This window comes from Cherax quadricarinatus, chromosome 15 (assembly GCF_038502225.1).
Source record: "Cherax quadricarinatus isolate ZL_2023a chromosome 15, ASM3850222v1, whole genome shotgun sequence".
In the NCBI taxonomy this organism is placed as follows: domain Eukaryota; kingdom Metazoa; phylum Arthropoda; class Malacostraca; order Decapoda; family Parastacidae; genus Cherax; species Cherax quadricarinatus.
The window spans coordinates 43,691,777-43,719,474 of NC_091306.1; the positions used below are offsets into that span (position 1 = coordinate 43,691,777).

The window sequence follows — 27,698 nt, forward strand, 5'->3', positions numbered from 1 at the left end:
ATACCTCCATCTCCCCATCTACTAACTCCCCTACTATGTTTTTAACTGACAAATCCATACTTTCCCTAGGCTTTCTTAACTTGTTTAACTCACTCCAAATTTTTTTCTTATTTTCATTAAAATTTCTTGACAGTGCCTCTCCCACTCTTTCATCTGCTCTCCTTTTGCACTCTCTCACCACTCTTTACCTTTCTTTTACTCTCCATATACTCTGCTCTTCTTATAACACTTCTGCTTTGTAAAAACCTCTCATAATCTACCTTTTTCTCTTTTATCACACCCTTTACTTCATCATTCCACCAATCACTCCTCTTTCCTCCTGCACCCACCCTCATATAACCACAAACTTCTGCCCCACATTCTAATACTGCATTATATATATATATATATATATATATATATATTGCCTGGCTGTTACCAGGCAACACACAGGTAGCAGCCAGGCAACACACAGGTAGCAGCCAGGCAACACACAGGTAGCAGCCAGGCAACACACAGGTAGCAGCCAGGCAACACACAGGTAGCAGCCAGGCAACACACAGGTAGCACCCAGGCAGCAGACAGCCTGGCAACAGACAGGTAGCAGCCAGGCAACTGCCAGGCAACTGCCAGGCAATAGCCAGACAACTGCTAGGTAGCACCCAGGCAACAGCCAGGTAGCAGCCAGGCAACAGCCAAGCAAAAGACAGGCAACAGCCAGGTAGCAGCCAGGCAACAGCCAAGCAAAAGCCAGGCAACAGCCAGGCAACGGAAACAGCCAGGCAGCAGCAAGGTAGCAGTCAGGTAGCATCCAGGCAACGGCTAGGCAACAGCCAAGCAAGAGCCAGGAACAGCCAAACAAGAGCCAGGCAACAGCCAGGCAGTAGTCAGGCAACAGCCAGGTAGCAGCCAGGCAGCAGCCAGGCAACAGCCAGGTAGCACCCAGGCAACAGCCAGGCAACAGCCAGGCAGCAGCCAGGCAACAGCCAGGCAACAGCCAGGCAACAGCTAGGTAGCACCCAGGCAACAGCCAGGTAGCACCCAGGCAACAGCCAGGCAACAGCCAGGCAACAGCTAGGTAGCAGCCAGACAACAGCCAGGTACCACCCAGGCAACAGCCAGGCAACAGCCAGGCAGTACTCAGGCAGCAGCCAGACAACAGCCAGGTAGCACCCAGGCAACAGCCAGGTAGCACCCAGGCAACAGCCAGGTAGCACCCAGGCAACAGCCAGGTAGCTCCCAGGCAACAGCCAGGTAGCACCCAGGGAACAGCCAGGTAGCTCCCAGGCAACAGCCAGGTAGCTTCCAGGGAACAGCCAGGTAGCTCCCAGGGAACGACTAGGTAGCACCCAGGCAACAGCCAGCAGCAGCCAGGTAGCACCCAGGCAACAGCCAGCAGCAGCCAGGTAGCTCCCAGGCAACAGCCAGGTAGCACCCAGGTAGCACCCAGGCAGCAGCCAGGTAGCACCCAGGCAGCAGCCAGGTAGCACCCAGGCAACCGCCAGGTAGCTCCCAGGCAACAACCAGGCAGCAGCCAGGTAGCACCCAGGCAACAGCCAGGTAGCACCCAGGCAACAGCCAGGCAGCAGCCAGGTAGCACCCAGGCAACCGCCAGGTAGCTCCCAGGCAACAACCAGGCAGCAGCCAGGTAGCACCCAGGCAACAGCCAGGTAGCTCCCAGGCAACAACCAGGCAGCAGCCAGGTAGCACCCAGGCAACCGCCAGGTAGCTCCCAGGCAACAGCCAGGCAGCAGCCAGGTAGCTCGCAGGCAGCAGCCAGGTAGCATCCAGGTAACAGCCAGGCAAAAACCAGGCAACAGCCAGGCAAAAACCAGGCAACAGCCAGGCAAAAACCAGGCAACAGCCAGGCAACAGCCAGACAACAGCCAGACAACAGCCAGGCAGCAGCGAGCTACAAGCAACTTTTGTTCTCAACAAATCCTGGTCAGCATGGCGGTGATGCAAACGTGTGAATGCATGCAGCTAGCACCAACAGTTTGCCTGTTGGTGCTAGCTAGCTAGGACAGGCACGGGGCGATGATCCCCGGGACTATCTGCAAGTCGGTAGTCAACAGATAGGTAGAGTCCTCCAAGAGTGCTAGTACCGTTAATGTGTGATAGTGCCTGAGGCGTCCCTGAGGCGAGGGACGCTGGAGGCAGAGTATCACTCAATTATACCTCCAGCTTCCCTCCTTCCACCTTCCCTCCCCCGTACCAGGTCACTGGTATTAACATTGGCCCTGAGGGAATCTCAAGTCTTCCATGCTGGAATGAGAAGAGCAGTCACGGGAATCGAACCGACTATCATTACAATAACAGACGTGGTGAAAGAACAGTGAGGCGAGTCAGCTGACACTGAGATGCCACACACGCCGGGAAGATAGAAATTTGATTTCATCAAAAAAAAAAAAAGTTAGTGAAAAGAATAATGAGAATCACACTACAACAACTTTCTACCTCAAAACTTTCTCGTAATTTACAAAAGTGTGAAGAGAAGGGAAATAAGAGCAGTGGCGAGAGACAGTGTGGTTGACATCCAGGATTACAATGTGAACACGGATATTTACGAAAAATAGAGATATCGTCAGAGGCAAAGTCAACTGCTAGAGGTGCCACCAGCGCCTCACTGAGATGACACTAGAAGTACAACCAGCACCGTGCCTGGAACGCCTCACTGAGATGACACTAGAAGTACCACCAGCACCGTGCCTGGAGCGCCTCACTGAGATGACACTAGAAGTACCACCAGCACCGTGCCTGGAGCGCCTCACTGAGATGACACTAGAAGTACAACCAGCACCGTGCCTGGAGCGCCTCACTGAGATGACACTAGAAGTACCACCAGCACCGTGCCTGGAGCGCCTCACTGAGATGACACTAGAAGTACCACCAGCACCGTGCCTGGAGAACCTCGCTGAGATGACACTAGAAGTACCACCAGCACCGTGCCTGGAGAACCTCGCTGAGATGACACTAGAAGTACCACCAGCACCGTGCCTGGAGAACCTCGCTGAGATGACACTAGAAGTACCACCAGCACCGTGCCTGGAGAACCTCGCTGAGATGACACTAGAAGTGCCACCAGCACCGTGCCTGGAGAACCTCGCTGAGATAACACTAGAAGTGCCACCAGCACCGTGCCTGGAGAACTTCGCCGAGATAACACTAGAAGTGCCACCAGCACCGTGCCTGGAGAACTTCGCTGAGATAACACTAGAAGTGCCACCAGCACCGTGCCTGGAGTGCCTCACTGAGGAGATCATTCATCTCACAATCACAAGGTCCCAGGTTAGGTTTCTTGGCAGAGAGAAACATACGGACAAGTCTGCTGAAGCCGTTGCAGTGATGCTATATACCTTTGTGTCAACTGGCTGTTGTGGGTCGCATCCAGGAGGAAATACATCAGATAACTCCAGAGGGAGGAATGTTTGAAGGTTACATTTATACCTTTGATATAACTTTGAAGAGTTCCGAGACTTTTTCTAGTCCCAGAGCCCGGCCATGGGCCAGGCTCGTCTGTGTCTGCCTGGTCATCCAGACTGTTGTTGCTGGAATATCTATGGTCTTATTATTATATAAAAATAACCGTCCATGCTGTGAGAAGGAGTGTGAGGAGTGTTATACAACACTCACACCAGGTGGGGAGCGTCTTACTCATGTTCGTGACGGAAAATCCTCTGGCTGTTAGTTGTGTTCTCGAAAAGAGTGGTCACTCAACGACTCTTTCACACACACACACACACACACACACACACACACACACACACACACACACACACACACTCAGAAGTATCTCTGTTTGCAGATGATGTGAAGTTAATGAGAAGAATTGAATCGGACGAGGATCAGGTAGGACTACAAAGGGACCTGGACATGCTACAAGCCTGGTCCAGAAACTGGCTCCTGGAATTTAACCCTACCAAATGCAAAGTCAGGAAGATCGGGGAAGAGCAAAGAAGACCGCAGACAGAGTACAGGCTAGGTGGTCAAAAACCGCAAACCTCACTCAAGGAAAAGAATCTTGTTGTAAGTATAATACCGAGCACATCTCCTGAGGCGCACATCAGCGAGACAACTGCTGCAGCATATGGGCGCCTGGCAAACCTGAGAATAGCATTCCGATACCTCGGTAAGGAATTGCTCAAGACTCTGTACACCGTGTATGTCAGGCCCATACTGGAGTATGCAGCACCAGTTTGGAAACCACACCTGGTTAAGCATGTCAAGAAATTAGATAAAGTGCAAAGGTTTGCAAGAAGACTAGTCACGGAGATAAGGGGAATGTCCTACGAAGAAAGGTTAAGGGAAATCGGCCTGACGACACTGGAGGACAGGAGGGTTAGGGGAGACATGATAACGACATATAAAACACTGCGGAATTGACAAGATGGACAAAGACAGGATGTTCCAGAGATGGGACACAGAAACAAGGGGTCACAATTGGAAGTTAAAGATTCAGATGAGTCATAGGATTGTTAGGAAGTATTTCTTCAGTAATAGTTGTCAGGAAGTGGAATAGTCTGGAAAATGAGGTTGTGAAGGCAGGAACCATACACAGTTTTAAGACGAGGTATGATAAAGCTCATGGAGCAGGGAGAGAGAGGACCTAGTAGCGACCAGTGAAGAGGCGGGGCCACACACACACACACACACACACACACACACACACACACAAAGTGGCTGGCGGCAGTTCAGGGAAACACGCTGTTAGTAACAAAGGGCAAAAATGTTAGCAGTAATAAGCAGGAGGTGATTTGCAGAAAAGGAGTGAAAGAAAAGACTGAGGAAGGTTGAAGAGACAGGCAGAGTGGAAACAGACAAGGCAATAACATTCTTAAGGTCCACTATTCAAATGATGGGCGCACAAGTGCACGAAATAATAGAGGCTTGGTTTAACATGAAAAATAGGAACATGTCTGCTACATGCTATATACAGAAGTATTTACAAACATTATATCTGTGTCCATAGCAGGATTCGAACCCGCGCACTCTACACCAAAGTACACAATACTTTTGCCACACAGCTAGATCCAGACTCTGGGTTCTGATGCAGAGTGTGCAGGTTCGAATCCTACTGTGAACTGAGAGATAATGTTCGTAAATAATTTACCCTGTTTGCGAATTGTTAAGCAAAGATATAAATTATTCTTCACAATGTATGTCAGGGGAAAAAAATAAACTGTTACATCAGAAAAGATTTATAGGCGTAAGGGTAGGACATGGAAATCCGTCGGCTTTAGTTTGTAATAATGTTGGCCAAATTACCTACAATATGTTAGGGCACAAGTGCAACTAATGTGACATAAAAACTAATCTTCTGTGGGAAGAAAGCAAAAATCTGGTTTGTAATGGGAAGATCGTTTTAATTTTAGTTAAACTGACTGCAAAAGAAATGGGAGATTTACATTCTAGAGACTGTCTAGGGAGAGTCCAGGACTGTTTTATAAAATGGTTTGTTATGGAATCAACTAGAGGAAATAACTTGTGACTTGGTTCTGACAAACAATGAATCTCTGATTCTTTTTAATGCTATACAGGAAAACCCAGCTTATACAGCAGGTTAGATTCCGGGCCTCGCTGATACAGCAGGTTAGGTTATGGGCCCTGCTTATACAGCATGTTAGATTCCGGGCCTCGCTGATACAGCAGGTTAGGTTCTGGGCCCCGCTTATACAGCATGTTAGATTCCGGGCCTCGCTGATACAGCAGGTTAGGTTATGGGCCCCGCTTATGCAGCATGTTAGATTCCGGGCCTCGCTGATACAGCAGGTTAGGTTATGGGCCCCGCTTATACAGCATGTTAGATTCCGGGCCTCGCTGATACAGCAGGTTAGGTTCTGGGCCCCGCTTATACAGCATGTTAGATTCCGGGCCTCACTGATACAGCAGGTTAGGTTCTGGGCCCCACTTATGCAGCAAGTTAGGTTCTGTCCTACCGCTGTAAAGTGAAACACAACCTTTTTATCCACTTTCAAATGCATATAAAAGCCTGATAACATATTTACACTATCATATATTAAGTGAGCAATAGATCTAGGCCTAAAAAAATGCATATACAGTACACACATTACTTACCTTAAAATATTTTCGTCCTTAGCTTATAGTGAGCAGTTAATATATATTTTAGGAAGTGTTAATAAATGAAGAATGGGTAGAATTGAGAACTGCTGCATTAGTGGAACGTCATAATACTGAGTGCTGTAAAGCGGGGCCCTCCTGTGCCTCGGTGGCAGACTGTGTGACCTGACTGGAAGTTATAGACAGGTAGCTGACCTGGTGGCATATGTATGATATACCATACCAACAATACGAAGAATTAGACACATTTGCAACATGTGGGTGTCTTTATTTGTAAACGTCTCACCAACCAGTGACTTGATGAATACAAATTCAAGACTGAGGGACTGGTTACCTCATCTTTTGTATACGGTTCTACTGTCTTCCATTTATGTCTATGAATTTGTATTGATAAAGCCACTGGATGGCGAAATATCAACAATGAAGATTCCCAGATGTTCCACATGTGTCTAATTCTTCATCAGGTGAGATGGAGGATATTAAATTTTTGGACGCACTGTAGAACTGTCCAAACCTCAGACACTCTCAATAGAAATATTGAACCAAGCATAACTGACCTGAACTGGTGGGTCAAAGAAGGTCACCTTTATCATCAATATATCTAATTCATGAGAGGAATTATAAGGATTAATAATAATAATAATAATAATAATAATAATAATCTTTATTTCTACAAGTACATGTATAAGGTATACAGTCATAGTTGACATCAATGACATACTACTGTATAGAAAACCCCTTGTTATTCTGAGCATTTCGGGTAAATTAGGTCAGTTATGTCCCCAAGATGCGACCCACACCAGTCCATTGACACCCGGGTGTCTACGTACTGTTAGGTGAAAATGGATAGCAGATATCTTAAGGAAACACGCTTTAATGTTCCACCCGTACCGGGGATCGACCCCCTGAACTTCAGTGTGTGCTGAGTGCGCTACCAACCGAGCCAGAAAAAAAAATGATTAAAGGTTCAAGGGAATCGAAGATCAACCCAAAGTTTTTCTTGTAGAAATATGGAAGAAGATGTGACAAAATGATTTAGAAGACCGACAAGAAGCCGCACACTGGCTTCCTCAGTCCAGTACAGAGGAGAACGACGAAAGATGGTGAGTGTGAGGTTATCAGTCAAACTTCTCATGGAAATAAATGGTATAAAATACCGACACAATGGAAATATAAACACATATGCAGTATAATGTGATCCTTTATTGACTACGTTTCGCCCACACAGTGGGCTTTTTCAAGTCACAAACAGAACTACCTGTGACTTGAAAAAGCCCACTGTGTGGGCGAAACGTAGTCAATAAAGGATCACATTATACTGCATATGCGTTTATATTTCCAAACTTCTCATCATCTTCCACCGTTCATCTCTGTATTAGACTGAGGACGCCACTGTGGGGTGAGAAACGTTACCACAACAACGGTATCCAAATAAGGTAAATTAATCAAACTAAAGGCGAAAAGCCTTAACTTAGTAGAAATATAAAGCCAAGGTAAAGGCGAATATGTGTTGGCAGTAAAGCTAATTGAATTCTTGGCTTCAACCTTATCACTGGTGAGACTTCGTCTACATTCCGCTGCTCAGTTCTGGTCTCAGTATCACAGAGTGTACATAAATACCCTGGAAAACATCCAGATGAATTAGCATTTAATTTTAACTTTCTGGGATGGCGTCGACTTAGCGATATATTATTGAACAACAATAGTAAATAAAGGTGTAAATACCACCCCGGAAATATCTAACCAAGGCAGTATTCACAGCAATGGATCAGAAGCTAGATAATTTTATATTTAGAAAGGATATAAGGAAGAATTAGTTTGGTAAACACAGTAGTAGATGAGAGGAACAAGCTCACAGGTAGTGAAATGGGTTGGATTGGTTCATGAGCGGGTGTGAGTTGGACTCGCCTAGCATGGGCCAGTAGGCCTCTTACAGTTCTCCATAGTTTATGTTGTTTTTTAGGAGCTTAGGTTCACATAACATAAATTCCTGGTGAGGGGAAGCTATCAGAAAAAAAATATTATTGTCCATCGGTGAGAGAAAATTATAATAAGTGGAATGAACATAGAGGCCAAGATAGTGAACTCAAACTACCTCACAGCCTAAATCTTGGAAACTCTACTGAAACTACCTCACAACCTCAGTGGTAGAAACTCTACTGAAACTACCTCACAACCTCAGTCGTAGAAACTCTACTGAAACTACCTCACAACCTCAGTCGTAGAAACTCTACTGAAACTACCTCACAATCTCAGTCGTAGAAACTCTACTGAAACTACCTCACAACCTCACTCGTAGAAAATTTTCATACTACGGAAGCAAGGTTCAAAGCAGGTCACCTGGAGCATCACTGAGGGCAGATGAGGCGGGTCACGACCCCAAGGAGAGCAACCCTGTACCTCATAATTACCTCGGTGATGCTGTGTATACAACGATGATAATGCTGCTGCCACTCACTATGCTGCATGCTGGTGACACATCAGCCAGCCTTTATTATCACGACGCGTGACTCACTGACAAGTGAGTAAGACATTTCGTCACACAGTGGCTTCATCAGTCCGATACAAAGAAGAATGGTGAAGATCAGAAGGGATTGGAGGTAATCAATCCCTCAGCCTGGAGTCGATGTGATCATTCCTTCAATCTTGATAAGAATACAGCGTAAGCGCGAAGAAAGGGCTCATTTAACTGCAGACAGGTGAGGTGAAGCAGTCGTAGGCGGTGTAACCTTGGATAAATCTACAGATGGAGGTAAGTCATGCCTACAGGTATAGACATTCCCTGTATCAACATTCCAAGGTGTTGCTGTGTCTGACAGGAATGTAGATAAATGGTTCTGAGAACCGAAAAGTTGATAAATTAAACCCATATGTCTAATAAATAAGACATGTGTTTCTGATTTAGATATGTGTCTAATTTATCAACGCGAAGCACGAATTATCAATAGATGGATAAAGCATTCCTGTTGATGCACATCTCGGCACACTGCGTATCTCGCCTCACACAGAAATTGTGCTGCAGTGATGCTGCATCTCCCAAGATGACTCTAAGGAGGGCAACACACACACACACACGAGCTAGATACCTCAAAGGCAATGGGGCCAGATAACATCTCCCAATGGGTCCTGAGAGAGGGAGCAGAGGCGCTATGTGTACCCCTAACAACAATATTCAATACATCTATCGAAACAGGGAGATTGCCTGAGGTATGGAAGACAGCAAATGTAGTCCCAATCTTTAAAAAAGGAGACAGACATGAAGCACTAAACTACAGACCAGTGTCACTGACATGCATAGTATGCAAAGTCATGGAGAAGATTATCAGGAGAAGAGTAGTAGAACACCTAGAAAGGAATTATCTCATCAACAGCAGCCAACATGGTTTCAGGGACGGGAAATCCTGTGTCACAAACCTACTGGAGTTCTATGACATGGTGACAGCAGTAAGACAAGAGAGAGAGGGGTGGATGGATTGCATTTTCTTGGACTACAAGAAGGCGTTTGACACAGTTCCACACAAGAAATTTGTGCAAAAACTGGAGGACCAAGCAGGGATAACAGGGAAGGCACTACAATGGATCAGGGAATACTTGTCAGGAAGACAGCAGCGAGTATTGGTACGTGGCGAGGTGTCAGAGTGGGTACCTGTGACCAGCGGGGTCCCACAGGGGTCAGTCCTAGGACCAGTGCTGTTTCTGGTATTTGTGAACGACATGACGGAAGGAATAGACTCCGAGGTGTCCCTGTTTGCAGATGACGTGAAGTTGATGAGAAGAATTCATTCGATCGAAGACCAGGCATAACTACAAAGGGATCTGGACAGGCTGCAGACCTGGTCCAGCAATTGGCTCCTGGAGTTCAATCCCACCAAGTGCAAAGTCATGAAGATTGGGGAAGGGCAAAGAGGACCGCAGACGGAGTACAGTTTAGGGGGCCAGAGACTACAAACCTCACTCAAGGAAAAAGATCTTGGGGTGAATATAACATCAGGTACATCTCCTGAAGCGCACATCAACCAAATAACTGCTGCAGCATGTGGGCGCCTAGCAAACCTCAGAACAGCATTCCGACATCTTAATAAGGAATCGTTCAGGACCCTGTACCCCGTGTACGTTAGGCCTATACTGGAGTATGTGGAACCAGTTTGGAACCCACACCTAGCCAAGCACGTAAAGAAACTAGAGAAAGTGCAAAGGTTTGCAACAAGACTAGTCCCAGAGCTAAGAGGTATGTCCTACGAGGAGAGGTTAAGGGAAATCAACCTGACGACACTGGAGGACAGGAGAGATAGAGGGGACATGATAACGACATACAAAATACTGAGAGGAATTGACAAGGTGGATAAAGACAGGATGTTCCAGAGATTGGACACAGTAACAAGGGGACACAGTTGGAAGTTGAAAACACAGATGAATCACAGGGATGTTAGGAAGTATTTCTTCAGCCACAGAGTAGTCAGGAAGTGGAATAGTTTGGGAAGCGATGTAGTGGAGGCAGGATCCATACATAGCTTTAAGCAGAGGTATGATAAAGCTCACGGTTCAGGGAGAGTGACCTAGTAGCGACCAGTGAAGAGGCGGGGGCAGGAGCTTGGACTCGACCCCTGCAACCTCAACTAGGTGAGTACAACTAGGTGAGTACACGTACACACACACAGGCTGCTAAGAGAACTAGATATCTCAAAGGCGATGGGGCCGGAAAACATCTCTCCGAGGGTCCTGAGGCAGCAGAGACGCTGTGTACCACTAACAACAATCTTCAACACATCTGTCGAAACAGGGCGACTACCTGAGGTATGGAAGACAACAAATGTAGTCCCAGTTTATTTTTAAAGGAGACAGACAAGCAGCATTAAACTACAGACCAGTGTCACTGACATGTATAGTATACAAATACATGGAGAAGATTATCAGAAGAGTAGAGGACCACCTAGAAAGAAATGAGCATATAAACGACAACCAGCAAGGATTCAGACGGGAAATCCTGTGTCACAAACCTACTTGAGTTCTATGTCAAGGTGGCAGCAGTAAGACAAAAGAGTAGATTACCTTTTCTTGGACTGTAAGAAGGCTTTTGACGCAGTTCAACACAAGAGATCAGTGCAAAACCTGGAGAACCAGACAAGTATAACAGGGAAGGCACTGCAATGGATCAGAGAATACCTGACGGGAAGGCATCAGCGAGTCATGGTACGTGACGAGGTGTCAGAGCGGGCGCCTGTGACGAGCGAGGTCCCACAGGGGACAGTCCTAGGACCGGTGCTGTTTCGGTATGCGTGAATGACATGACGAAAGGAATAGATTCAGAAGTGTCCCTGTTTGCAGATGATGTAAAGCTAATGAGGAGAATTAAGTCCGAAGAGGATAAGGCAGGACTACAAAGGGATTTGGACAGACTGCAGACCTGGTCCAGCAACTGGCTCCTGGAGCTCAACCCCACAAAATGCAAGGTCGTGAAGATTGGGGAAGGACAAAGAAGACCGCAAACAAAGCACAGTCTAGGTGGCCAAATACTACAAACCTCACTCAAGGAAAAGGATCTTGTGGTGTGTATAATACTGAGCACATCTCCTGAGGGGCACATTAACAAAATAACTACTGCAGCATACGGGCGACTAGCGAACCTAACAATGCCATTCTGACATCTCAGTAAGGAGTCGCTCCGGACCCTGTGCACCATGTACGTCGGGCCCATATTGGAGTATGCAGCACCAGTTTGGAACCCACACCTAGCCAAGCACGTCAGGAAACTGGAAAAAGTGCAGAGGTTTACCACGAGACTAGTCTCGGAGCTAAGGGGCATGTTCTACGACGAGAGGTTAAGAGAACTCGACTTGACGACACTGGAGGACAGGGGGGACAAGGAGGACATGATAAGGACATTTAAAATACTTAGAAGAATCGACAAGGTAGACAGAAACAGGATGTTCCAGAGATGGGACACAGCAACAAGGGGTCACAATTGGAAGTTGAAGACTCAGATGAGTCACAGGGATGTTAGGAAGTATTTCTTCAGTCATAGAGTTGTCAAGAAGTGGAATAGTCTGCAAAGTGAGGTAGTGGAGCTAGGTACCATTCATACTTTTAAGAAGAGGTATGATAAAGCTCCTGGAGCAGGGAGAGAGTGGATCTAGTGGCGACCAGTGAAGAGGTGGGGCGGCCAGGCTATGAATCGACCCCTGCAACCACAATAAGCGAGTACACAGCGTCGTATTTGGCGTTGATAACAACCACTGAGAGTCATTTCGTTGATCATCTTCATTGATCCTGGCTGCTGGTGGTCTGCTTAAAGCAGGAGTCACTGCCACTCTGCTGGTGGTCTGCTTAAAGCAGAAGTTACTGCCTCTCTGCTGGTGGTCTTCTTAAAGCAGAAGTCACTGCCACTCTGCTGGTGGTCTGCTTAAAGCAGAAGTCACTGCCACTCTGCTGGTGGTCTGCTTAAAGCAGAAGTCACTGACACTCTGCTGGTGGTCTGCTTAAAGCAGAAGTCATTGCCACTCTGCTGGTGGTCTGCTTAAAGCAGGAGTCACTGCCACGCTGCTGGTGGTCTGCTTAAAGCAGAAGTCGCTGCCACTCTGCTGGTGGTCTGCTTAAAGCAGAAGTCGCTGCCACTCTGCTGGTGGTCTGCTTAAAGCAGAAGTCACTGCCACTCTGCTGGTGGTCTGCTTAAAGCAGAAGTCACTGCCACTCTGCTGGTGGTCTGCTTAAAGCAGAAGTCACTGTCACGCTGCTGGTGGTCTGCTTAAAGCAGAAGTCACTGCCACGCTGCTGGTGGTCTGCTTAAAGCAGAAGTCACTGCCACTCTGCTGGTGGTCTGCTTAAAGTAGGAGTCACTGCCACTCTGCTGGTGGTCTGCTTAAAGCAGAAGTCACTGCCACTCTGCAAAACCTCGCAGGAGCTGAACATTTAACCTAAAAAACGTTTACTGTGAGAACGTTCAGGGAGACAACGTTTACTGTGAGAACGTTCAGGGAGATAACGTTTACTGTGAGAACGTTCAGGGAGACAACGTTTACTGTGAGAACGTTCAGGGAGACAACGTTTACTGTGAAAACGTTCAGGGAGACAACGTTTACTGTGAAAACGTTCAGGGAGACAACGTTTACTGTGAGAACGTTCAGGGAGACAACGTTTACTGTGAGAACGTTCAGGGAGACAACGTTTACTGTGAAAACGTTCAGGGAGGCAACGTTTACTGTCAGAACGTTCAGGGAGACAACGTTTACTGTGAGAACGTTCAGGGAGACAACGTTTACTGTGAGAACGTTCAGGGAGATAACGTTTACTGTGAGAACGTTCAGGGAGACAACGTTTACTGTGAGAACGTTCAGGGAGACAACGTTTACTGTGAGAACGTTCAGGGAGATAACGTTTACTGTGAGAACGTTCAGGGAGACAACGTTTACTGTGAGAACGTTCAGGGAGATAACGTTTACTGTGAGAACGTTCAGGGAGACAACGTTTACTGTGAGAACGTTCAGGGAGATAACGTTTACTGTGAGAACGTTCAGGGAGACAACGTTTACTGTCAGAACGTTCAGGGAGACAACGTTTACTGTGAGAACGTTCAGGGAGACAACGTTTACTGTGAGAACGTTCAGGGAGATAACGTTTACTGTGAGAACGTTCAGGGAGACAACGTTTACTGTGAGAACGTTCAGGGAGACAACGTTTACTGTGAGAACGTTCAGGGAGATAACGTTTACTGTGAGAACGTTCAGGGAGACAACGTTTACTGTGAGAACGTTCAGGGAGACAACGTTTACTGTGAAAACGTTCAGGGAGGCAACGTTTACTGTCAGAACGTTCAGGGAGACAACGTTTACTGTGAGAACGTTCAGGGAGACAACGTTTACTGTGAGAACGTTCAGGGAGACAACGTTTACTGTGAAAACGTTCAGGGAGGCAACGTTTACTGTCAGAACGTTCAGGGAGACAACGTTTACTGTGAAAACGTTCAGGGAGACAACGTTTACTGTGAAAACGTTCAGGGAGACAACGTTTACTGTGAAAACGTTTACTGAAAGAATATTAACTTTTAGAACGTTTACTTTGAGAAAGTTTACCGAGGGAACGTTTAATTAGAAAAGGTTTACTGACAAAACGTTTAATACGATAATTTCTTGCTAACGGCCCGTTTAATACGATAATTTCTTGCTAACGGCCCGTTTAATAAGAGAAAGTTTACCGAGCTAACGTTTAATAAGATAACGTTTACTGTGAGGAAGATTAATAGGAAAACGTTTACCGAGAGAACGTTCACAGTTTTGTTGATCATTCTCTTATATAAAAGTTTGACAATGTTGCCACTGATACTGTACATATATACTTATGTATACTTATACATAAATCCATACATACTTAAATACAGACATACATTCATTCATGTATGCATACATGTATACATACATACGTACATTTATTCATACATACATATATACATACATACATACCAGCATTAACATATTTGCATGACGGAACGGATAACTAGAACCTTCAAAACAACAGATGACGCTCACGATGATGGTTCTCTTTCAATCTCTTATTTTCTCTGGATTATTGTTGTACATTAACAACCCCCTATTAAAACAGTCGTAATTGCGGACCTATAGAATTCACTCCAGTCACTAAATTACTGGGAACGTCTGAAGTCCCTGGACCTGTACTCCTAGGAACGCAGGCGAGAGAGATACATCATAATTTACACCCGAAAAATCCTAGAGGGGACTGGTACTGAATCTGCACACAGAAATTACTCCTTACGAAAGCAGGAGTGCAGTGAGTACAAGTGAGAAGCAGGGGTGCCGTGAGTACAAGTGAGAAGCAGGAGTGCCGTGAGTACAAGTGAGAAGCAGGAATGCCGTGAGTACAAGTGAGAAGCAGGAGTGCCGTGAGTACAAGTGAGAAGCAGGAGTGCCGTGAGTACAAGTGAGAAGCAGGAGTGCCGTGAGTACAAGTGAGAAGCAGGAATGCCGTGAGTACAAGTGAGAAGCAGGAATGCCGTGAGTACAAGTGAGAAGCAGGAGTGCAGTGAGTACAAGTGAGAAGCAGGGGTGCCGTGAGTACAAGTGAGAAGCAGGAGTGCCGTGAGTACAAGTGAGAAGCAGGAATGCCGTGAGTACAAGTGAGAAGCAGGAGTGCCGTGAGTACAAGTGAGAAGCAGGGGTGCCGTGAGTACAAGTAAGAAGCAGGAGTGCCGTGAGTACAAGTGAGAAGCAGGAGTGCCGTGAGTACAAGTGAGAAGCAGGAGTGCCGTGAGTACAAGTGAGAAGCAGGATTGCCGTGAGTACAAGACAAAATTTCCCTTCAGTTTTAAGGGTGATTACCAATAGATAACCATCTTGATGAGTTCGTTAAGTCAGTTCCTGATCAAACCACGGTACGGGAGGCGCTTGAAACCATGACAAGTGAGCCCTGCAACGCACCGGCCTGTCAGTTCCAGGACTCACTTGCTCACTCCGCCCGTTCCCTGGAGTATACCTAGAGAGCCTTTCGGGGATCAAGGCTCCCACGGCCCGGTCTGTGACCAGGCCTCGTGGTGGATCAGAGCCTGATAAATCAGGCTGTTACTGCTGGCAGCACGTAACCCGACGTACAAACCACAGCCCGGCTAATCAGGTACTGACTTTAGGTGCCTTCTTGAAGACAGCCAGGGGTCTTGAAGACAGCCAGGGGTCTTGAAGACAGCCAGGGGTCTTGAAGACAGCCAGGGGTCTTGAAGACAGCCAGGGGTCTTGAAGACAGCCAGGGGTCTTGAAGACAGCCAGGGGTCTATAGGTAATAATCCCTATATATGCTGGGAGGCACTTGGGCTGTGGTTTGCACGTGGAACTGGGTGCCTTCAGCAGTAATAGTCTGATTGATCAGGCCTTGATCCACTAGGAGGCCTGGTCTGGGATCGGGCCGCGGGGGGCGTTGACCCCCGATACACCCTCACAGAGGTGTCCTCCATGAACTTACAGACTTGTACGTAAAACTGAAAGCTTCGCTGATAGTGCTCATGAATTTTTATCAGTCTGAAATTCATCGTTACAACACCTGTGTGTCAGTCACATAGTTCAGTCTAACACCTGTGTGTCAGTCACATAGTTCAGTCTAACGCCTGTGTGTCAGTCACATAGTTCAGTCTAACGCCTGTGTGTCAGTCACATAGTTCAGTCTAACACCTGTGTGTCAGTCACATAGTTCAGTCTAACACCTGTGTGTCAGTCACATAGTTCAGTCTAACACCTGTGTGTCAGTCACATAGTTCAGTCTAACACCTGTGTGTCAGTCACATAGTTCAGTCTAACACCTTTGTGTCAGTCACATAGTTCAGTCTAACACCTGTGTGTCAGTCACATAGTTCAGTCTAACGCCTGTGTGTCAGTCACATAGTTCAGTCTAACACCTGTGTGTCAGTCACATAGTTCAGTCTAACACCTGTGTGTCAGTCACATAGTTCAGTCTAACACCTGTGTGTCAGTCACATAGTTCAGTCTAACGCCTGTGTGTCAGTCACATAGTTCAGTCTAACGCCTGTGTGTCAGTCACATAGTTCAGTCTAACACCTGTGTGTCAGTCACTTAACTCAGTCTACCACTCAGCTCACAACGAAAGGGACCCGGGTTCGACTCTTAGGCAAGAGCAAGTCTTCTTGCATCTGCTGTCTCTATTTACCTAACGATAAACAGTTAATTAGCTGTCGTGGGTGGCATCCTGGGGTAGGAATTGTAATTCACATAAATAAGGGTTGAAGCCAACTAAGGCTGGGTAACTTTTCCTAAATCTGCAGAGTGAATTTGCGTATAAAATAAAAACTTCACATTCATTCGCAGGATGACGCGACGTGCGCGAACCCTCGCCCCTCAAGTGCAAACAAACACACAAGAAGCTTACAAACACAGACATGGACACAAATACTGCAGGAGAAGCGCAGGTCAACATGCCTTCTGTCCTCTACTGCTGCGTCGGCGAACACAAGGGCAGTGTGGGCAGGCGAGCTAGCGGGATTGTACTAGGTGTACGAACTGGCAGTGTGGGTCTACGAACTACCAGCGCGGGTGTACAGACTAGCACTGTGGGCGTACGAAAAAAGCAGTATAAGGGAATAACTAGCAATCTGAATGTGCAAGATGGCAGTATAAGTGCATAAACTAGCAACATAAGCGTACGAACTAGCAGTGTTAATGTACATGCTAGCAGTATAAGTTCACAAACCAGCATTTAACCTTTTTATATGTATGTATGTATGTACGCATGTATGTACTGTATGTATATATGTATGAATGAACTCAAGTGTATAGACACATGAGAAGGTGGAGACGGAAATGTCCTCATTACAGTGATGATGTCCTTGGTTCTTGGCTAAGGTCATGAGTCCAAGGGAAGGTCACAAGTCTGCGGGATCGTAAATTATTAGTGGTCGCAAGCCAGCAAAGTCGTAAACTGGATGTCACAAGCCAGCAAGGTCGCAAACTGAATGTAGCAGGCCAACGAAGGGATTGATAGGACAGTGGAAGGTGGTACGCCAGCAGAGAGGACGTCAGCCGTGTGGAAGGTCAAAATACCGAGGGAGTGGACTGTGTGGGGTGACCTACCCGACCCCACCCTCACCACACACAGACACACACACACACACACACACACACACACACACACACACACACACACACACACACACACACACACACACACACACACACACAGGAGCTCGGACTCGACCCCCGCAACCTCAACTAGGTGAGTACACACACACACACACAACCACAGAGAGATTGACTGGGAAAACCTGGAGCCACATGGGGGTGCCGAAACATGGAGAGCCAAGATGATGGATGTGTTACTGGAAAACCTCATGCATCAACATGTTAGGGACACTGCCAGAGAGAGAGAGGGGAGGATGAACCAGCAATACTGGACTTCTTGTTCACCCTGAGTAACTCGAACATTGAGGAATCACACATGAAATGCCCCTTGGAGCTAGTGATCACGTGCTTCTGAGCTTTGAATACACTGTAGAGTTACAAGTGGATAGGGTAGCAGGAGTAGAATGGGAAAAGCCAACCTACAAAAGAGGGGACTACACAGGTATGAGGAACTTCCTGCAGGAGGTTCAGTGGGAAAGAGAATTGGTAGGAAAGTCAGTAAACGAATTGATGGACTACATAACAACAAAATGCAAGGAGGCAGAGGAAAGGTTTGTTCCCAAGGGCAACAGAAATAATGGGAAGACCAGAACGAGCCCTTGGTTTACCCGAAGGTGTAGGAGGCAAAAACTAAGTGCACTGGAGAATGGAAAAAGTACAGAAGGCAAAGGACCCAGGAAAATAAAGAGATTAGTCGAAGAGTCAGAAATGCATATGAACAGATAAGGAGGGAGGCCCAGCGACAGTACGAAAACAACATAGCATCGAAAGCCAAGTCTGACCCGAAACTGCTGTATAGCCACATCAGGAGGAAGACAACAGCCAAGGACCAGGTAATCAGGCTGAGGAAAGAAGGTGGGGAGGTCACAAGAAACGACCAAGAAGTACGTGGGAAGCTCAGCATGAGATTTAAGGAAGTATGTACAGTCGAGATAGAAAGGACTCTGGGAAGACAGAACAGAAGGGTACACCAACAAGGGATATACCAACAGGTGTCGGATGAAATGCACACAACCGAGGAGGTGGTGAAAAAGCTGCTACGTGACCTTGATACCTCAAAGGCGATGGGACCAGACAACATCTCTTCGTGGGTCCTTAGAGAGGGAGCAGAGGTGCTGTGTGTCCCACTAACCACAATCTTCAACACATTCCTTGAAACTGGGCAACTACCTGAGGTAAGAAGACGGCAAATGTAGTCCCCATTTTTAAGAAAGGAGACAGAAACGAGGCAATAAACTATAGACCAGTGTCAATGACGTGTATAGTATGCAAAGTCAGGGAGAAGATTATCAGGAGGAGAGTGGTGGAGCCCCTGGAATGGAACAAGATTATAAATGACAACCAGCACGGATTCATGGAAGGCAAATCCTGTGTCACAAACCTACTGGAGTTTTATGACAAGGTAATGGAAGTAAGACGCAAGAGAGAGGAGTGGGTTGATTGCATTTTCTTGGACTGCAAGAAGGCCTTCAGCACAGTTTCTCACAAAAGATTAGTGCAGAGGCTAGAGGATCAGGCACGTATATCAAAAAAGGGCACTGCAATGTATCAGAGAATACCTGACAGGGAGGCAACAACGAGTCATGGTACGTGATGAGGTATCACAGTGGGCGCCTGTGACGAGCGGGATCCCACAGGGGTCAGTCCCAGGACCAGTGCTATTTTTGGTATATGTGAATGACATGATGGAAGGGATAGACTCAGAAGTGTCCCTGTTCTCAGATGATGTGAAGCTAATGTGGAAAATTAAATCAGATGAACAGGCTGGTTCCGTGGTCCAGCAACTGGCTCCTCGAATTTAACCCCGCCAAATGCAAAGTCATAAAGATCGCTGAAGGCAAAGAAGACCGCAGATAGAGTATAGTCTAGGTGGCCAAAGACTGCAAACCTCACTCAAGGAAAAAGATGTTAGGGTGAATATAATCCCGAGCATATCTCCTAAGAAACACATCAACCAGATAACTGCTGCAGCATGTAGGCGCCTGGCAAACCTAAGAATAGCGTTCCGATACCTCAGTAAGGAATCGTTCAAGACTCTGTACACCATGTACGTTAGGCCCATATTGAAGTACGCAGCACCAGTTTGGAATCCACACCTTGTCAAGCACGTCAAGAAATTAGAGAAAGTGCAAAGGTTTGCAACAAGGCCTGACGACACTGGAGGACAGGAGGGTTAGGGAAGACATGATAACGACATATAAAATACTGAGAGGAATTGACAAGGTGGACAGAGACAGGATGTTCCAGAAATGGGACACAGAAACAAGGGGTCACAAGCGGAAGTTAAAGACTCAGATAAGTCAAAGGGATGTTAGGAAGTATTTTTTCAGTCGTAAAGTTGTCAGGCAGTGGAATAGCCTAGAAAGTGACGTAGTGGAGGCAGGAACCATACATAGTTTTAAGACGAAGTTTGATAAAGCTAATGGAGCAGGGAGAGAACCAAGTAGCGATCAGTAACGAGGCGGGGCCAGGAGCTGAGTCTCGACCCCAGCTACAACAACCAGGTGAGTACACACATATAAAACAGTATTTTTAATAGCTCACTATTAAGTCACGTAACGACTGCTCTTTGCTCACCTCTTGCTGATGTCTGGGACATCAACTCCTAGGTTGTGTGCTGTCCATTTTTTCACTTGATGTTGCCAGTGAAATGGTCCAAGTCGCGGACCGAAATGTCGTTATAAGTTTTTTCCATGTGCGTGTTATTCTTGTATTGTTCCAGTCATGTTATTGTGCCTTTTTGTTCTCCATATTTTGTTTGTATAGTAAACTATAAGTTGGTACTGAAATGGAGAACAAAGACACTGTCAGTGTGTAGATGAAGACACTTGCTCACTGTTCGAGACGTTTACTGAGGAAACGTTTTGTCACAAACGGCTTCATCAGTGCTAATAAGGAGCGCAGAAGTCACTCGTGAAGAAAACGTTTCTCTCTACATCTTGGTACTAGTGATGTTTCTCTCTACATCCTGGCACTAATGATGCTTCTCTCTACATCCTGGCACTAATGATGTTTCTCTCTACATCCTGGCACTAATGATGTTTCTCTCTACATCTTGGCACTAATGATGTTTCTCTCTGCATCCTGGTACTCCTGACATGCTACCAAGAAAGTCCTAGACGGTGACACAACTGTCACCAAGTCAGTAAACAGACACCAGACATTCCGATTATCTTAATATATGGTGAAAGAATATGATAAACACAGCAGTGTTCATCATCTTCTTGTCGCATTGCACTTACCTAGTCCAGAGAGTACATGAAGGAGAGGATGGTGCAGCCATGTTTACTGAGCCATCCAGGCGCTATCTTCCTGCTCACTATCAACTTTAATATCCACCTCTGCATCAGTTTTAACTTCCCAGTCGTATACTTTTCTCACTATACTTCATTCTGCTTTTCCACTGCCAGGTAAACAGAAAGGGGTAAGTGGTGAAGAACTGCCGACACCGCTCAGGTTTCTCAGGTAACCTGCCCATTCGACGATCCTTCGTGCGTCATAATCTCGGTATTTATTTTCCTTCTTGTCTCTAAAGTCACCTCGACACCTGTGGCCGCTAGGCCGCAGTCAAATATGCATTTCTTACATATATTTTTTTCAGTTTTAGCCGCCAGTTGCATGCGTTAGCACCATTAAACTAACACTAATGGAAGGATTTCCGTTCACTATTTGATTCTTGGATATTTAGGATTAAACTCAAAGATGAATGAAAAAAGGGCCTTTTATTTACAGGGATTCTCGAGACTTTCTGCAAATCGCAGATTGTTACAGCACTCGCGCACACCTGCACAGCCGCGCACACCTGCACAGCAGGTCACAGAGCACCACAATCTCATCTAGCAAAGCGCCTTTTGCACGTGAGTGAAAACCACATACTTGTCTAACACAGCACTTTGAGCGATCGTAACACAGTACTGCCAGAGCGTGGCTACCACGTCTAACACAGCACTTTGAGCGATCGTAACACAGTACTGCCAGAGCGTGGCTACCACGTCTAACACAGCACTTTGAGCGATCGTAACACAGTACTGCCAGAGCGTGGCTACCACGTCTAACACAGCACTTTGAGCGATCGTAACACAGTACTGCCAGAGCGTGGCTACCACGTCTAACACAGCACCTCGAGCATTCGTAACACAGTACTGCCAGAGCGTGGCTACCACGTCTAACACAGCACCTCGAGCATTCGTAACACAGTACTGTCAGAGCGTGGCTACCACGTCTAACGCAGCACCTCGAGCGTTCGTAACACAGTACTGTCAGAGCGTGGCTACCACGTCTAACGCAGCACCTTAAGCGTTCGTAACACAGTACTGTCAGAGCGTGGCTACCACGTCTAACGCAGCACCTTGAGCGTTCGTAACACAGTACTGTCAGAGCGTGGCTACCACGTCTAACGCAGCACCTTGAGCGTTCGTAACACAGTACTGTCAGAGCGTGGCTACCACGTCTAACGCAGCACCTTGAGCATTCTTAACACAGCACTGTCAAAGCGCGGCTAGCACGTCTAACACAGCACCTCGAGCGTTCGTAACACAGTACTGTCAGAGCGTGGCTACCACGTCTAACGCAGCACCTTGAGCGTTCTTAACACAGCACTGTCAAAGCGCGGCTAGCACGTCTAACACAGCACCTGTCCTACAAGAGCACGACAGGAACACAACAGAGCCAACACAGGTTACGGCAGGAGAGCACACACACAGAGGCAACAGGAGCCACACAGTGAGAGGTAGAGGAGTGTGTGTGAGCAGCAGCAACACTGGGCTGGGGAGGTGTGAGTCAGGCGGCCCGGACCCACGGGGAGGTGAGGCAGTACAGAACCCAACCCCACGCACAGGTGTGGGGTGGTGCTCCTGTCTCCCCTCACCCCCACCCCAGCACACAGGTGTGGGGGAAGTGCTCCTCTCTCCCACACATAAACATAAATGTTCTTTTTCCTTTACTGTCAATGATAAACTACAGTGGATGGCAGTCATAGGCTCCTTCACGTTGCTAACACTACAGTGCTAGCAAGTGTTCTCTTTTGCAGCAACAGCACATGACGCATGTGTTTGAGTGTAGTGAGTATGATGTTTGAGTGTGTAGCATGCACCGAGTACATTACAGTTCATTCAGTGTTTACCACACACCCACTGTCACGCCATCTCAACCAGCCAACAACGAATCAGAATGAAGATGTTCCAGGGCCCAATTACGCTCTTACTTGTCCAGTTCAGCTAACCAATAGCTTGACAGCTAACTCCTCTAGCCAAGCTGAGGTTATGTTTTACCAACTGGCTGTGAGTCAGATACTACCTCTGGTCGTGTACACTCGTCCATTCTGAAGCGTGAACCCAACTAGTATGATTGACTCTTTCCTCTCTGACTTAATGTTATAATGCTGCTTTAACTCTCTACTGTACATATCTTGGCGAAGGGAATATACGGGTAAAGAAAAAATTCTCCACACGTTTTGAGACTTGCGTTACAGTCAGGTACAACAGAGACATGAAATTTTGTATCTGCAATTATAATGCATAGTATTGTTTGAGTGTAAGGTTTGAGTGTGATGTTTGAGTGCAGTGTTCGAGTATGAAGCTTGAGTGCAACATTTGAATGTGTTGTTTGCATTTTTTGAGTGTTGCTGGAGTATGATGCTTGACTGTGATTCTTAGGTGTGTTGTGTGAGTGAGCCCTTTGACTATCATGTCTGAGTGTGTTGTCTGAGTGTTATTTGACTGTGATGTTTGAGTATAATTTTTGAGTGGAAAAATATGTCCAGTCAAACTGACCTTCACAACAGTAATGAAACCAGAGACGATCAATGCAGCAGAACTCACAATTAAGGCAGACGAAATGCCTGTGTTTGTACCTCGACCGGGAGAGAGCAAGAAAGGAACAGAGACAACTGAGAGAGAGAGAGAGAGAGAGAGAGAGAGAGAGAGAGAGAGAGAGAGAGAGAGAGAGAGAGCACAAAGGCACCTATGGCAGAAAGAGAGGACATGCGTTGACAGCTCAGTCTCCAGAGGAACACTAAGCACACTTAGACACAACCTCCTCCAGCACTAGCCCCCTCCAGCACTAGCCCCCTCCAGCACTAGCCCCCTCCAGCACTAGCCCCCTCCAGCACTAGCCCCCTCCAGCACTAGCCCCCTCTACCACCCAGATATAATCCAAAACAAACCATAACCCCCCTACTCATTCTCACACTCAGTCCTCATTCCCTTTCCCCAGTGTCAATACTTTCCTCACATCTACAGAGGTTTGCAACGAGACTAGTCCTGGAGCTAAAGGTGTGTTCTAAGAGGAGAGTTTAAGTGAACTACAGCAGAACTTCGGTACTCTAACAGCTCAGTACTCGACAGTTCGGTACTCAAATGCTTTGGTAAAAAAAGTCGCTCGGTAGTCGACCGTTTGCTCGGCATTCGACCAAATAAACATGACCTGCCAGAACATGTGGATCACTCTCCCCCAGAGTTGTCATTCAGTCCAAAACTTTGCTGAACTTTACTGTAAACTGTTTCGTGTTTCTTCGCATTTTTCGGTGTTTTTTTTTTATAGTATTTGTATAAATTAGCTACCATGGGGCCTAAGAAGATTAGTGATAACAGTCAACCAAAAACAAAATTGGCTAGTGTGCGTTTGCCCTGATGTAAACACTGCTTCTGCCTCTCCATATAATAATCCTTTTATTAATTTCAGCGTCTTTGTTGTGCTTCTAGATTATCTATCATGTTTCTGATATCAAGTTGGAATAAATGTGATAGATAACCCTTATTAATTTTAGCATAATTACACAACATTGTATTCGCGCCACCGCTAGTATCCGGCTATCAAAACGACTCATCAGATACTGAATGCTCCTTCTGCTGGCCCCTCCCTCTCTCTTCTACAGCTCATCACACTTCGGGCCCCTTTTATATTACGTTTGCTTTATATAGGGGATTTTTATTCACACGAAAAATAGATTTACTGTTATGCAGACTACTGCATTATTGAAAAAATATATAAATAATATCAGCGCATTTGTGAAGGTATATTAAACATACTGGTTGACGTGTATTGGACGTGTGACGTGATTTATTTACTCTTGAACATCAGCAAAAATCGAACATATCCGCTACTTTGAGCTCAATTTCAATTATTTTTATTCTGTAAACCATTCAGAATCATATCTGTTTCTGCAATATATCTTTCATTCTGTCAAACGAGACCAAGAAAACGAGAATACAACCATAAATACAATACGAAAATACACCGCAAAATCGCTGTTAGTGTATTTTTGTGTCTGAAACTGATTAATCAAATTTACATTATTACTTATGGGAAAAATTAGTTCGGTACACGAACAGATCGGCACTCGAACAGCCTTCTGGAACGATTTATGTTCGAGTACCAAGGTTCCACTGTAAACCTGATGACACTAGAAAGGATTAGGGATGATATAACAAGATACAAAATATTGAGAGGAACTGATAAGATGGACATGGACAGATTGTTTTAGAGACGGGAAACGGACGGCCCTGCTGGAAGTTCAAAACATTGATAAGCCGCAGGAATGTCAGGAAGTATTTCTTCAACCTTAGAGTAAACAGGGGGTGAATGACTTGGATAATGAAGTGATAGAGGTAGGATCCTTACATTAAGAAGAGGTACGATAAGGCTCTAGAAGGAAGGAGAGAGTGAACCTAGTAAAGACAAGCAAAGAAGCTGCGCCAGGAGCTGAAATCGACCCATGCAGCTACATATAAGTGAGAAAGTGTGCACACACACACGAATATCTATATTGCGTTGCACTGATTAGAACGTATGTTGAGGTAGAGAATACCGGGCACTAGGAATACCTTGCTAGTGTCACGCAGCGACAGAAACAAATCAAGTGTTACGTTTGTGAGGGACAGAGTACACAGCTACGTCAGTTTACAGTATACCTCCAGGGTAGGTGTCATAAAGTGCGTGGTACAGCCTACCTCAAGAGTAGGTGTCACACAGAGCCTGGTACAGCCAACCTCCAGGGTAGGTATCATTCAGTGCCTGGTACAGTCTACCTCCAGGGTAGGTGTCATACAGTGCCTGATAAGCCAACCTCCACATTAGGTGTCATACAGTGTCTGGTACAGTCTACCTACAGGGGAGGTGTCATACAGTGCTTGGTACAGTCTACCTCCAGGGTAGGTGTCATACAGTTCCTGGTATAGTTTGCCTCCACGGTAGGTGTCATTCAGTGCCTGGTAAGCCTAACTCCAATGTAGGTGTCATACAGAGCCTGGTGCAGCCTACCTCCAGGATAGGTGTCATACAATGCCTGGTACAGCCTAACTCCAGGGTACATCTCATACAGTGCCTGGAACAATCTACCTCCAGGGAAGGTGCCATGCAGTGTCTAGCGCAGCCTACCTACAGGGCAGGTGCCATACAGTGCCTGGTACAGCCTATCTCCAGGAAAGGTGTCATACAGCGCCTGGTAACACTCTACCTCCCGGGTAGGTGTCATACAGTGCACGGTACAGCCTACCTCCAGGATAGGTGTCATACAGTGCCTGGTGCACTCTACATACAGGGTAGGTGACATATAGTGCCTGGTACAGCCTACCTTCAGGGTAGGTGTCATCCACTGCCTGGTACACCTACTTCCGGGGAAGGTGTTTACCTGGAGAGAGTTCCGGGGGTCAACGCCCCTGCGGCCCGGTCTGTGACCAGGCCTCCTTGTGGATCAGAGCCTGATCAACCAGGCTGTTACTGCTGGCTACACGCAATCCAACGTGCAGTCTGGTGTCATACAGTCAGAGGTACAGTTTAGCTCCAGGGTAGGTGTCATACAGTGCCTGGTACAGTCTACCTCCAGGGTAGGTATCATTAAGATTTTGGTAGAGTCTACCTCCAGAGGTTTTATACAGTGTCTGGTAGAGATGACATCTAAGGAAGGTGTCATACAGTACCTGGTACAGCCTACCTCCAGGTTAGTTGTCATACAGTGCCTGGTACAGTCTACCTAGAGGATAGGTGTCATACAGTGAATGGTGCAGCCTACCTACAGGGTAGTTGCCATACAGTGTCTGGTACTGCCTACCTCCAGGGTAGGTGCCATGCTCATCCTTGTTCAGCCTTTCTTCAGGTTAGGTGTCATACAGTGTCTGGTACAGCGTACCTCCAGGGAAGGTGTCATACAGTGCCTTGTACAGGATACCTCCAGGGTAGGTGTCATACAGTCCCTGGAACAGTCTACCTCCAGGGTAGGTGTCAAACAGTGCCTAGAAAAGTCTACATCTATGATATGTGTCATAAATTGCCTAGTGCAGTCTACCTTCAGAAAAGGTGTCATACAGTGTCTGGGACAGTCTCCCTGGAAGTAAGGTGCCATGCAGTACCCGGTACAGTTTGCCGCCAGGATAGGTGTCATACAATACCTGGTTCATCCTGCCTCCGGGGAAGGTGTCATACAGTGCCTGTTGCAGTCTACTTCTAGGTTAGTGACATCCAGTGCCTGGTACAGCCTACCTCCAGCGTAGGTGTCATACAGTGTCTGATAGTCACCCTTCGGCGTAGGTGCCATACAGTGCCTGCCACACTCTACCTCCAGGGTAGGTGTCATACAATGCCTTTTACAGCCTACCTCCAGCGAAGGTGTCATACAGTGCCTGGTACAGCCTGCCTCCAGGGTAGGTGTCATACAGTGTCTGGTACAGCCTACCGCCAGGCAGGTGTTATACAGTGCCTTTTATAGCCGACCTACAAGGATGGTGTCATACAGTGCCTGGTACAGCAAAACTCTCGGGTAGGTGTCATACAGTACCGGGTATAATCTACCTCCAGTGAAAGTGTCATATAGAACCTGGTACAGTCTACCTCCAGTACAGGTGTCACAGTGCCTAATACAGCCTATTTTCAGGGTAGGTGTCATACAGTTCATGGTACAGCCTGTCTCCAGGATATGCGTCACACAGAGCCTAGTACAGCCATCCTCCAGCGTAGGTGCCATACAGTGCCTGGTACATTCTACCTCCAGGGTAGATGTCATACAGTGCCTGGTACAGT

At 46.7% G+C, this 27,698-nt stretch overlaps 1 protein-coding gene across 1 annotated transcript in view; it reads right to left on the bottom strand.

The window, feature by feature from the left end:
• The window catches only part of dachs (unconventional myosin-IXb-like dachs), a 663,425-nt gene extending 641,804 nt beyond the window's left edge, over positions 1 to 21,621 (bottom strand). The window contains exon 1 of the mRNA XM_070085317.1: positions 20,927 to 21,621. The gene's annotated coding sequence lies outside the window, so the exon portion shown is untranslated. The remainder of the gene's footprint in view (positions 1 to 20,926) is intronic.
• Positions 21,622 to 27,698: the final 6,077 nt, after the last annotated feature.